This window comes from Piliocolobus tephrosceles, chromosome 4, assembly GCF_002776525.5.
Source record: "Piliocolobus tephrosceles isolate RC106 chromosome 4, ASM277652v3, whole genome shotgun sequence".
Classification (NCBI taxonomy): Eukaryota; Metazoa; Chordata; class Mammalia; order Primates; family Cercopithecidae; genus Piliocolobus; species Piliocolobus tephrosceles.
The window spans coordinates 115,212,655-115,225,518 of NC_045437.1; positions in this window are offsets into that span (position 1 = coordinate 115,212,655).

Sequence of the window (12,864 nt, forward strand, 5' to 3'; positions counted from 1 at the left end):
CTCAGCTCACTACAACCTCCGCCTCCTGGGTTCCAGTGATTCTTCTGTCTCAGCCTTCCAAGTAGCTGAGATTACAGGCATGCACCACTATACCCAGCTAATTTTCGTGCTTTTAGTAGAGATGGGGTTTCACTATGTTGGCCAGGCTGGTCTTGAATTCCTAACCTCAAGTGATCTGCCTACCTCTGCCTCCCAAAGTGCTAGGATTACAGGCGTGAGCCACCATGCCCACCCTATTCTGACCTTTTAGAATTGTAAATATGCTTTTCCTCTTCCAGAACTTTATAGAAGTGGAACCACACAGTGCGTACTCTTTCATGTCTGGCTCCTTGGGTACAGTGTAATGTGCTCTAGATTCATCCACCTTGTTCATGTGTCTGTAGTTAGTTCCTTTACATTGCTGAGTAGTTTCTCATAATGTGAATACATCACAGTTGATTTATTCATTCTCTTGTCGATGGGCACCTGTGCTGTTTCTTCTCATCCCCTCTTCTGCTTTTTTGAATAGGATTGCTGTGAGTATTTGTGTACTAGTTTTTCTATGGAAGCAGGCTTTCATTTCTTTTGAGTTTAAACTTAGGAGTGGAATCCTTGGGGCAAAGGCTCGATTTATGTTTAGTTTTATAAGAAACTGCCAGACCACTTTCCAAAGTGGTTGCGTACTTGTACATTTCCGCTCAGCAGCCTGTCATGGTTCCAGCTCGGATGCTAAGATTAAGCAGTATACACTGCTGCCTCTCCAAGTAGGAGGCTAATAAATATTTGCAGCAGAATGAGCTCAATAAAGGTTAGAAAGAATGAATGAGGTATCAGCAGAGATGACACCTGCCAAGCCAGTGGGGAATCTGTTTTCAGCTCTTCAACTTAATTTTCTTAACGAATATCACTGAGGCTGCCCCAATGTGACTACAAAGCCAGTGTACATAGAAAACTTGCTGGACGTGTGGTTCCCGGGTACATAAACCCTTTATGTGTGTGTGGATGTGTATAAACAAATAAATGTGTGTGTGTGTGTGTATGTGTGTGTGTGTACTCCACAACCCTTCAGCCTTGGAGTTAGGAGCTATATTTTGGCATATTTTATAGATGAGGAAACTGAGGCTCTGGGAGGGTGAATGACTCACCCATGGGAATTCACCAAAGGAAAAGCCAATATGTGATTTGATCCCACTTCTGTTTGACTTCCAAATCTAAGCATTTCTTACTGTATTCTAAAATATTCTGCTGTGAAGAAAGACAGGTTGAGAGAACCTAAGGGGAGCTGAGAGATGGAGCTGGACACCCTGTGCCCCATGGTGTCCCGGTACCCGGGAAATCCGTAACAACCAGAAGGCATCTAGGGCCACGGTGATGGGCACAAGTCTCCTTGGTAACTTTGCTGCTACAGACTTCATCCTTAAAGGGAACTTAGAGGTATTGCAAATGCAGAGACAGAAAATACTGTACAATTAGCAATGAACTCTGCAACAAGTGATTGCAACTTGGATACAAAGAAGTAACCATCTTGACACAGACAGTCATAGAAACAGATAAGAAAACAACCAGCATGGGACACAAGGAAGCGGGAAGTCATGTCCCTAAGGGCAAAAACTGGAAACTACCCGTAAACAAGGACTAGTTGTAGACAAAACGATGGTGCACTCATGCCACGGAGCTCTGCGCAGCCCGTTGAAAACAATGGGGACAATTTCTGTGAACTCATATGAAACAATGACCGGTATACATTTAAAGTAGACATACACACATGCACACACAATTTCAAATATTTTATGTAGAATGTGAGGTTATTTGTGTTAAGAAGAATTCTTTTCTGCTTGTAAATACACAGCGCATTTCTGGGAGGACATACCAGGAATTCTCAGTGGTTACTTCTGGAGGGTTAGAAAGGAGAGCTGAGAGGAAAGGGAGGATTTTCCTTCTTTACACAATTCTGAATTCTTTGCATTTTTTTAACACTGGCAACCTGCAGAAATAATTATAAAAAAGGATTCTGAAGCCCGAGGAAAGAAAACAGAGGAGGAATCCGGTTTGTGTAGAACAGAGGCAATTTCCTTTGACCCATTTGGCAAATTGTTTTGCCAATTTCTGGTAAGGAAGAATTGGAAATGAATTCTGGAAACACTTGGGCATTATTTATATCTTTGCCTGGAGATAATTTTGCTTGTTGCACCTTACAGCATGCTGTCTGAGGTTCTGACACTGCACCACTCCAACAAATCTTTTCTCATTTAATATTCATTAAGTACCACTTTAACAAAACCATCTAGGTATCGGTTTGGTAGCTCACCTCCAGTGGGCTATGGCTGTGAGTATCTATGCCCTGGTGCAGTCCTCATTCTTTGAATGTAGGCTAGTCACACAATCTTGCTTTTGGCCAGTGGAAATTGACACTGAGGAATTTCCAATAGTGGGTCTTAAGTAGCTTTGAAATTTCCACCTGGGTCCCTGGGAATACTTGTGTCATATGATTAATCTGACTATCTCAAGATTGCCAAAGTGTAAGGAAGTCCCCATGCTGGCCATGTGGAGAGGATGGATGCAGAAAGAGAAGTCCCTGGCCAGTCACAGCAGTCCCAGTTGTCACAACAGAGGATCCAGTCCTGTGAGTGAACAGCCCGGTTGAGCCTTCAGATGACTGCAGCCCCCGCACCAACTGACTGCAGCTTCATGCAGACCCTAAGCAAGAACCACCCAGCTGTGCCCAGTCAGCCCACAGAACATAAGAGAGGATCATACATTTTTGTTTTAAGTCTCTACGTTTTAGGGTAGTTTGTACTCAGTCATGGATAACCAGAACAACTGTTTATGAACTCTCAGTGATGCCTTTAGCCACAGGACACTGAGCACAAATGAAATATTGCACAATTGCCTAACAAATTAAACATAAAATAGGACTGATTAGGCTGGAGCAAAGGCCTGCTGGGTTTTCCTCCTAGTACCCTCCACTGCAGACCCAGTACTCTCGATTAGCTAATTGGGAGGCTGAGGCAGGAGAATAGGGCAGAGTCCAGCTGGAGGACCACAGCCGGGGTCTGGGTTTGCTGGAAATGTCTGCAGACAGATTTTATGTCCCAGAATAGCCAGAGGCTCCTGGGACAAGAATGAGGGAGACTCACTACCTGTCTTCAAGCCCTGGTTCCTAGAGTTTTCTTTTCTGTGTTAATTTCAACATTGTTGGTGTGCAGGGCCAAGGCGTTGTATAACTGTAAGGGATACCATGCACATTCCAGGCTGTAGAAATGGCATCACTGTTGCTGGGCTGTGATTGTCCACTGTGGCTGCCCTAGCTGTAGGGTCTGGAGTTCCGTCTGCGGGTCTCCACCATGCTGAAGCTATATAGGTGCTAGAAGCGCCCATCATCTGGGGCTTTGGTCTGGGCAGCTAGGAAGTGGCTCTTGCCCTGGGGAGCTGGGAAGAGAAGCTCCCACCTGTCTGACTTGTTAACCTCTGCCATTCTTTTGGTGCACAGAGGACTGGTGTAGTGACAGCCTCCTATCATCCCCCCTCCAGAGGGATCTAAAATGCAGAGCTAACCTCATCACTCTGCAGTTTGAAACATCCCATGGCTCCCCATTGCCTAAAGGAATGAGTAATGCTTATTCTGGCATGTGAAAAATGCTGATTCCTGGGCTTCATCCTCTGAGGTTTTAATTCTTTGGTTTTGGGAGTGGGAATCGGTGTGTGTGTGTGTTTAATTGTTTTGAGACAGGGTCTTGCTCTGTTGCCCAGGCTGGAATGCAGGGGCATCATCTCGGCTCACTGCAAACTTTGCCTCTCAGGTTCAAGAGATTCTCCTACCTCAGCCTCCCAGTTAGCTAATTTTGTGCCACCACACCTGGCTAATTTTTACATTTTTAGTAGAGATGGGGTTTCACCATGTTGGCCAGGCTGGTCTCCAACTCCTGGCCTCAAGTGACCCACCCACCTCGGCCTCCCAAAATGCTGGAATTACAGGCATGAGCCACTGTGCCCAGCCAGACGCTGAATTTTTAATAAGTGCTGCAGCTTGATTCTCTGCGTGTTTCTCAGATTACTCACACTCTGGGAAATACTGACTTATGGGAAATGCCAAAATTTTTCCAAAATATATTTGGGGCCCTGTATGATCTTTAAGCCACTTTTCTTTCCACTCTTCTACATTCACTCTATTCTCCAGTCACACAGACTCCCCTACCTATGCTCAAACATACAGCCTTTTTCCCCATCTCCCTGCCTTGGCACAGGAGGAACACGGCTGCCCTCTGCCCAGGGCACCTTCCTTCCTCACTTGCTCTGCCTGGAAAGCCTGTGCTCACCTTCCAGGCCCCCATTCACCCAGCCTCCGCTGGGGTGCCTCCCTGCCTCTCTAGTGGGACAGCCATGCACTTCCCTGCTTCCCTCTGATCCCTTTAGTCCTTCTCCTGCTCCTGGAGTCACTTGCATCTGCAGACTTGCCCCTGGGCTGTGAGGATCTTAAGGCAGGGACATTACTTGGCTGGGCTCTGCATCTCCCAGGCTTGCATCCCCAGGGGTGTGCATGAGGCCCAGGCCAGTGCTCAAAAGTAAAGAGTAAAGGAGAAATGTTAAAGGAAGGATGAGGGCAGGCAAGTGTCAGCCTAAATGTCCTTTGAGTCCCCTGGGAATAGGGAAAAGGGAGACAGAGCAGGAAGACAAATCCAGATTCTGAATTAGATCTCTAGGGACACAAAAGGAAACTCCTCTGGCCAGAATGTTGGCCACAGACCCAGGGACTACAGTCATAGCCTTAGAGGCACACTGAGGGGGCTGGGTAGAGAACTCATTTTCAGGTCTCTCTAAGGAGTTTCAGCGTGGATGCAGAGTTGTCTTCTCGGTTCTTTGGTCCCCAAATGGTCCCTCCTCGTTTCCAGGCTCCCACTCATTCAGATGCCCCAAACCTGGGATGTATCCTTGCCTCTTGTCTCTCTTCCCCACTGATGTTCCATGGAGCCCAAGTCCTGCACTCTTACATCATAATCTCTCCTGATTTCCCTCCCTGTGCACCCTAGCCATTATCTGACTTAGGCTTTCCTCACCTGGAGTGCTCAGGCACCAGCGTTTGCAAAGAAACATTTGCAAGCAGGCACTTCAACACGCCCCAGAGGATGACAGACCTCCTACTTGCAGAGATTTTACCAAAACCTTTAAAGGTTACAGTCTTCTACCCTACAATCATCTCACTAAAGCTGTCAGGGACATCACTGAAAATGAAAACCTGCAATGAACAAAGTTCACACAAAGGAAGCCTGCCAATCGTCGGCGCATTGGGATGTGGTGGGGGTTTCTGAGACTAGATTTTTGCAATCAGCCAACTGTCCAGTGCGGCAGCTCTCTCACGCTCCGGGATGGATTTCTCCCTCTTGACCTCCAAGGGGCCACCCTGGGGGAACGGACAGACCTTGGGCTTTGGAAGGCAATCTTGTTTCAGGTGAGGAAAACCTAAGTCACAATTTTGCTTCAAACTTTGGCTCTGCTGCTGCATGACTCTCAGGGTCGTTCAACTTTTTGAGCCTCAGTTTCTTCATGTCAGTAACCCCATCGACTTGTCATGAGGGTTATATGCGGACACAAAAGGTAAACAGCCCAGCACAAGGCCTGCTCATTGTGAGACACTCTCACTTCGGCCTGATGTCTGTGTGTCTGTTCATCATATTTATCTTATTTTCTTTTCTTTTCTTGTTTTGAGACAGAGTTTCACTCTTGTTGCCCAGGCTAGAGTGCAATGGTGTAATCTCAGCTCACCACAACCTCTGCCTCCCAGGTTCAAGCAATTCTCCTGTCTCAGCCTCTCAAGTAGCTGGGATTACAGGCATGTGCTAGCATGCCGGGCTAATTTTGCATTTTTAGTAGAGACAGGTTTTCTCTATGTTGGTCAGGCTGGTCTTAAACTCTTGACCTCAGGTGATTCACCCGCCTTAGCCTCCCGAAGTGCTGGGATTACAGGTGTGAGCCACCACACCTGGCCCTGTTCATCATATTTTCAATTAGGAGAGGCCCCCCTAACAGTGGAATAGGAATATACTCTCCACACCCATACCAATCACCTGGATTCAAACCCCAACTCTGCCATTTCGAGCTGTATTGTCTTGGGCAAGTTTTCACCTCTCCATGTCTCTATTTCTTCATCTGCAAAATGGTGCTAATAATAGCTTTTGACCCCTTAGGGTTATTTTGAGGCTTAAATAGGCTATGAAATAGGTGCTTGGGACAGAGGCTGGCTCTTAATAAACTCTCAATGAATGTCAGAGGTAACTATTAGCCCTCCTTCTATCAGCATATCGTCAGTGCTTACAGCTGGCCTGTCGGTGATTACATAGGAATCTATAATTAAGCTGAAGAACTTGAGTATATGCCCCCCAATAGCCTGGTCTTAAAGAACTACTTTCCAATGGTCCTCATTAGCCCACTTTAGCAAAACATGGGTGCATTCTCAAGTTATTAACTGACCCAGCATTAGTGGACTGCAGTACCGTTAAGCAGGATAACCCGGGCTTTGCAGATAAATAGATCCAAATTCACACCTCAAGCTGTGTGACACAGGGCAAATGGCCTCACCTCTCTGAGCCTCGGTTTTCTCATCTGTAAAATGGAGATAATAATACCTACTTCTTGGGGCTCATAGCATCTTTCTTGTCCCATTCACCAAGCCACACAAAGTCTTTGGCTTTTCAAGAATTGTTAAAAAGCAGACTGCTTAGGAAGAAGGGCTGGCTAGTTCAGGTGGGATGCTACTTAAGAAAGTTGATGAGAGCCATTCCTGAGTCACAGCTGTGGAAACTTCCTGGCACAACTCCCTGGCCTTCCTCTGTCCTTAAATGTGCACTGCCTTCTCAATTCTGACTCACCGGCAGCTCCGATGGCTTTCTCATTCCCCACATGAGTGGGAAGTGGTTTTGGCTCTAATTTCAGCATCTCATTATCCTGGGGGCACAGTCACTCAGTCACACAGTACCAGACTCAAATCCATCCCGACATCTCCTACGCTCACAAGCAAGACCCTCACCTGCAATGATTTGCACAGACTTCAAACAGCAGCACATTGTATGGGGCTGGGAGGGTCAAGGTGGAGATAGAAGCTGATGAAGATACTAGTCCATATTACTGTGCAACAGAAACGTCATACTCATAGGCCTAGTTAATCCTCATGGCAAGCCAATGATGTAGGCAATATCATCCCTAGCTTTTAGATGTCGGACCTAATACACAGAAAGATGACACCACTTTCTGTCATGTTAGAATTGAAATTGGAACCTAGGTCTTTGGTTCTTTCGAAAAATCCGTACACTTGACCATTATAGGATACAGCTCCTCACTGTCCTAAGCCAGCTACGAAGCTGTGATTCTCCAGCTAGATGTTGTTGGTGTGTCACGACTAGCTCCTCAAAATGCAGCTTAATTGAAGACACAACATATGAGCATATAGACACACACACACACACACACACACACACACACACACACACACACACAGTGAGATTTTGAATGCCAGGAAAGTTTCTGTATTATTAACCTGGTATTTCCAACTGTTTTTAACTTGAATAATCACACTCAAAGTAGCTGCAGGAATGTGAAAAGAAAAAGGTTGTACAGATAATTATAAAAGCAAAACCCAAACAAAGCATCTGTGACCTCTGCCTTGGGAGAGGCCCCCTGTCCTCCACTTACCTGAGACCACACAGGGAGAATAAGTGAGATCCTGATTGTGAAGAGAGGGAGGGAGGGAGGAAGGAAGGAAGGAAGGAAGGAAGGAAGGAAGGAAGGAAAAGGAAGGAAGGAAGGAGGAGGGAGGGAGGGAAAGAAGGAAGGAAGGAAGGAAAAGGAAGGGAAGGAAGGGAGGGAAGGGAAGGAAGGGGAGGAAGCAGGAATGGATGGGTGGAAGGGAGGGGAGTGTGTAAGGGGAAAAGGGGAGTGAGGGTGACAATAGGACAAGCCCAGGAGAGTGGTTGTTCTTTTTTGGCCTTAATTACAAATTAACCCTCAGTTTTCTTATCTATAAAGTGGGCACTGAATCCAGGTTGGACTCATTGTAAGCCTTTACCCTTCTCCACACAACAACTTCCTGGTTGCTTCCTGAGACAATTAAGTGCTGGGCATTTAAGAATGGGTGTATTGACTGGGTACGATGGCTCACGTGTGTAATCCCAGCTCTTTGGGAGGCCAAGCCTGGTGGATCACTTGAGCTCAAAAGTTCAAGACCAGCCTGAGTAACACAGAGAAACCCCATGTCTACAGAAAAGTAGCTGGGCATGGTGGTGTGTGCCTGTAGTTTCAGCTACTTGGGAAGTTGAGGTGGGAGGATCACTTGAGCCCAGGAGACAGAGGTTGCAGTGAGCTGAGATTGTGTCACGGCATTCCAGCCTGCACAAGAGAGTGAGAACCTGTCTCAAAAAAAGGGTGTGTTAATCACTGTTTTATAGATGAAGAAATTGGAGGCTCAGCAACATTAAGTACTGTAGCCAAAGGCACAGGGTTACCAAGGTTACCAAGGCACCAAGGTTACATGAAGTAATGTAACCAAAGGCACATCAAAGGCAGACTCAAGTTAGATATGCTGCCTTCAAAGCCTGGGTTTCTTATATCACATCTACCTTCTCTCTAATTGTTTTACTGATACATAATATTTGTACATATTTATGGGGTACACATGATATTTTGTTACATGTATAGAATGTGTAATGATCAAGTCAGGCCATTTGGGATTTCCATCCCCTCCAGTATTTATCATTTCTCTGCGTTAGGAGCAGGTCCTCTCTTCTACCTACCTTGAAATATACAACACGTTGTTGCAGGATCACTATAGTCACCCTGGTCTGCTATCAAACTTTTACCACTGAAGCCGTGCAGCTGTCGAAGTCCAGCAAAACTTTCTATCCTGATGCAAAGAAATACCTTGAGTTGAGCATGAAATTTCTCCAAATTCTTTCCACATGGGGTAGCCAACTTGGTGAGCAAGAAAATAAAAGGACCAACCTGCTTACTAAAATGGTGTCTAATTTGTTCTCTAAAACTTTGAATATTTCCAGAAAGGCATGGAGTCACAGACCTATTTTAAAAGCTAAATTACCAATGGTTTTTTTCCTGCTCCTATGTCCTCTCATTTTTCTGGCTTGATTATTTCTCCTATATCTGGGATGAGAAGAGAGCATGTGGGACTTTGAGTGCTGTGCACACTTCTCCTGCCCTGCCGTTTCTGGCCTGTGCTGAGCTTCGGGGGCAGAAAGCACAGCACGTTGCCCAGGTCTCTGTCCATGGTGAATTTTGTGTGCTCAGTGAAGGCTACTTATCCAAAGTCCTCAGAAATACACAAATCCACATTCCCCACCAAATTTGTAGAGGAAAGAAGTATGATACTAATAAGTATCTTCTCTTTCTGCTTTTAATATATAGAGGAAAAGCAAGGCATCAACTTTAACCACAGAAGCATCTTAGTCAGCCTCATATTTCTCACTGGGTATTGTCAACACTTTTGAGGACACTTAACCTTGTTCCTTCCGTGTCTCCTGGGAAAATGTACAGGAAAAATTTACCCAAGTCATTAATGGGTGATGGGTTTGGCTCTGTTTGGGGAGACGACGTGGTGCTCAGTTGTACACTTGCAGGTAGTGTGAGGTGAGAGCAGAAGCTGGTTTTAGGGACTTATCTCCTTGGGTTCATACGAGTAAACTATGTTCTCTGATGGAGACGTTTCCCATATTTGTTGTCACTGAAGTCCGAGAATTTGGGGTTCTAGAGTTTAAAATGCAACATTTTTGCATTTCAAGGGAACTTAGTGGTCATCCGGCCCAGATGCTCCATTTTATAGGTGAAGAAATTGAGACCAGCAGGGTGAAGTGGCCTGCATTTGACACCCAGTTTGTTAGCACCCAGCACTGAGACCTGAATCTCTTCCAGACCACCTACCTCCTTTTGTGCAGTTTGGAGTGAATCCATCATGTTAAAAACCCTATGGTGTAGCCAATGTAATTTTCTTTTTTTATTTTTATTTTTGAGATAGAGTCTCACTCTGTTGCCAGGTTGGAGTGCAGTGGTGCAGTCTCAGCTCACTGCAACCTCTGCCTCCTGAGTTCAAGTGATTCTCCTGCCTCAGTCTCCTGAGTAGATGAGATTATAGGTAAACACCACCACGCCAAGCTAATTTTTGTACTTTTAGTAGAGATGGGGTTTCACCATGTTGCCCAGGATGGTCTCGATCTTCTGACCTCGTGATCCACCCGCCTTGGTCTCCCAAAGTGCTGGGATTAAGCCCCCGGCCCAAAGTAATTTTCTGAAACCTAAATCTAAATAAAGAAGAGAGAGGAAGGAAGGAAGGAAGGAAGGAAGGAAGGAAGGAAGGAAGGAAGGAAAAGGGAAGGGAAGGGAAGGAAGGAAGGAAAGAAGAGAGGGAAATAAAAGTGTTCCTAGGCTGAGTGTTCCACTCAGGAGAGGGCTCTAACTCCTCCTTTTTTTTTTTTTTCTGAGATGGAGTCTTGCTCTGTCACCCAGGCTGGAGTGCAGTGGTGAGATCTCAGTTCGCTGCAAGCTCTGCCTTCCAGGTTCACGCCATTCTCCCGCCTCAGCCTCTTGAGTAGCTGGGACTACAGGCGCCTGCCACCACTCCTGGCTAATTTTTTTGTATTTTTAGTAGAGATGGATTTTCCCCGTGTTAGCCAGGATGGTCTCGATCTCCTGACGTCGTGATCCGCCCACCTCGGCCTCCCAAAGTGCTGGGATTACAGGCGTGAGCCATCGCGCCCAGCCTCCAACTCCTTCTTACTTAGAACAAACCTCTTTGCCATCTGGCCCTGCTATAGTAGCCTGGGTTCTTGCTACATCCCCTCCCAACTTGGTTTTCACCAACTGAATATAGTTTCCTCAAATCCCAATGCTATTTCCAGCCTCTATATCTGTGCATGTGCCTGTTCATCTCCTTGGAAATCCTTTTCCTAGCTCATACATCAGGTCCTTCTGGGAAGCCTTTCTGACCCTGCCCCAATGCCCAGCTTTGAGCACTCCCCCTCCGAGCTGCTTCTCTTCTGAGCACACACTTCTATTACCAACCTTAGCAACTTAGTGGGAAGTTGCTTGCAGCAATGTTGATCCTCCTTTAGGCCATGAGCTCCTCCAAGAAGCAGGTTTCCCCATTCTGGGCTGCCCATTGCCTGGTACAGGGCAGTTCCAGAGCGATTGTTAAAGAAGGATGGTTGGATGTATAGTAGAACAGTGCAAAGGAGCTCTTTCTTCAGCAGCAAATCTATCAAGCAGGGGCAATAAAACAACATGTTTCCTGTTGATGAATAATCATTTATTTGCGTATTAAATGCCCATTTTCTAAGGAGGCATCAGATTACTCATCCACTTAATTAAAGTTTCCTTAGTTCTAACAGGAGCCTAGCTAGGTGGTAATTACTGCTGGCATTCCCTCGCGTCTCTAAGATTGAAGAACTGCTGACACATTGCACGAATCCTTACTAAACACTCTTTCTAAAAGCAATATTGCAGAAAGCCAGACTGAATGTGTTAATTGACTAGTACTTGGATCTGAAAGGTGAATTTTCAAACTCAGGCTGAGCCTAGAATATATACAGGCTAGAAAAAAACAATCAAAATGAGAAAAGTGAGTGTTTATAGAGTACTTACTGCTTAAGTACTTTTATTCTCTTTTCACAGTTGAAGGAACTGAGGCACAGAAAGAGAAGTGGGATTTTAGAACCTGAGATCTTGCTATATTTCCTTCCCCAAAAGGGAACTAACACTTAATTGATTGCCTATTATGTGCCTGCCATTTTTCTATGCATGATAGAATTGTCTCACATTAATCCTATATTGTAGTGTTAAGAAAATGGTCTTTGAAGTAGAAACCTTTTGCTTTGAAATAAGGGAGAAATAAAAGACGAAGTCTCCCAAGAGAAAGCTTTTTGCCTCATCTCTTCCTTCCTGCTTAGGTTGTTGGTATGAGGACATGATGCCTGGAGTAGCAGCAGCCGTCTTATGACTATGAGGCAACAAGTCAACATGCTGAGAATTTTGAAGCAGAAGAAATAAGATGTGTCTTAGTCACTAAGTTCCTTGACTAAACCGGAAGCCACTCACTTTTAGACTTTTTGTTAGGTGAGATAATTAATTGACTTTACTTTTTAAGCAACCATTGGTCAGTGATTCTATTAGCTACAACTGAAAGCATTTCTGTTTGCTATGAGAACTTTGGAAGGCTCGTTGAATAGAGTCAGTGATCAGTGTCATATCCAAGTTTTGTAGGTGAGGAAATGTGACTCAGAGACTCGAGGTTAGTTATTCAATGTTACACAGCCAGTGGGACTTGAACATAGGTGCCCTTAATGACCCTTAATGTAGGGTTGGCCTCTCAGGGTTTCTTCCTGTTCATTCTTCCCCAAAGTTCATTCTCTCCATGTGATTCTGGATCACACATGTCCGACCATGCTGGGTGGATGGAAGGGGTATGGATTGTAGGAGGAGGGGACAAACAGCAGGATTATCAGTGCACTAGAACACTGCTGGAGGACTCCTCCACTGCCTGCTAGAGTGGTTAAGGGGAGAAGAACACTAACAGGCCCTCCTCATTTGCTGTCTCTTGTGGAGAACCAGTGGTCACAAGTGTTTCACCCTTCCCCAAGCCTCTCCCTAAACCTGACTCTTCCTCTACTCTGATGTTGTCCAACCTCTTCCTGAATATTGAGAGCAGCCAATCTTTCCCCAACCCACCCAACAGAAATCCCACTAGAAAGGGCCAACTCCCCTTCCTTTTCCCAAGCCTCTCTCCTGACCCCTCAGCCTCAACCCATCTGGCCCCATTCTTGCTGCTCTCCTCCGGGGTCGTGGCACCTGGGTTCTCCCTGACACTTGATTTCCCCTCTGATCCTGACCTTGGCC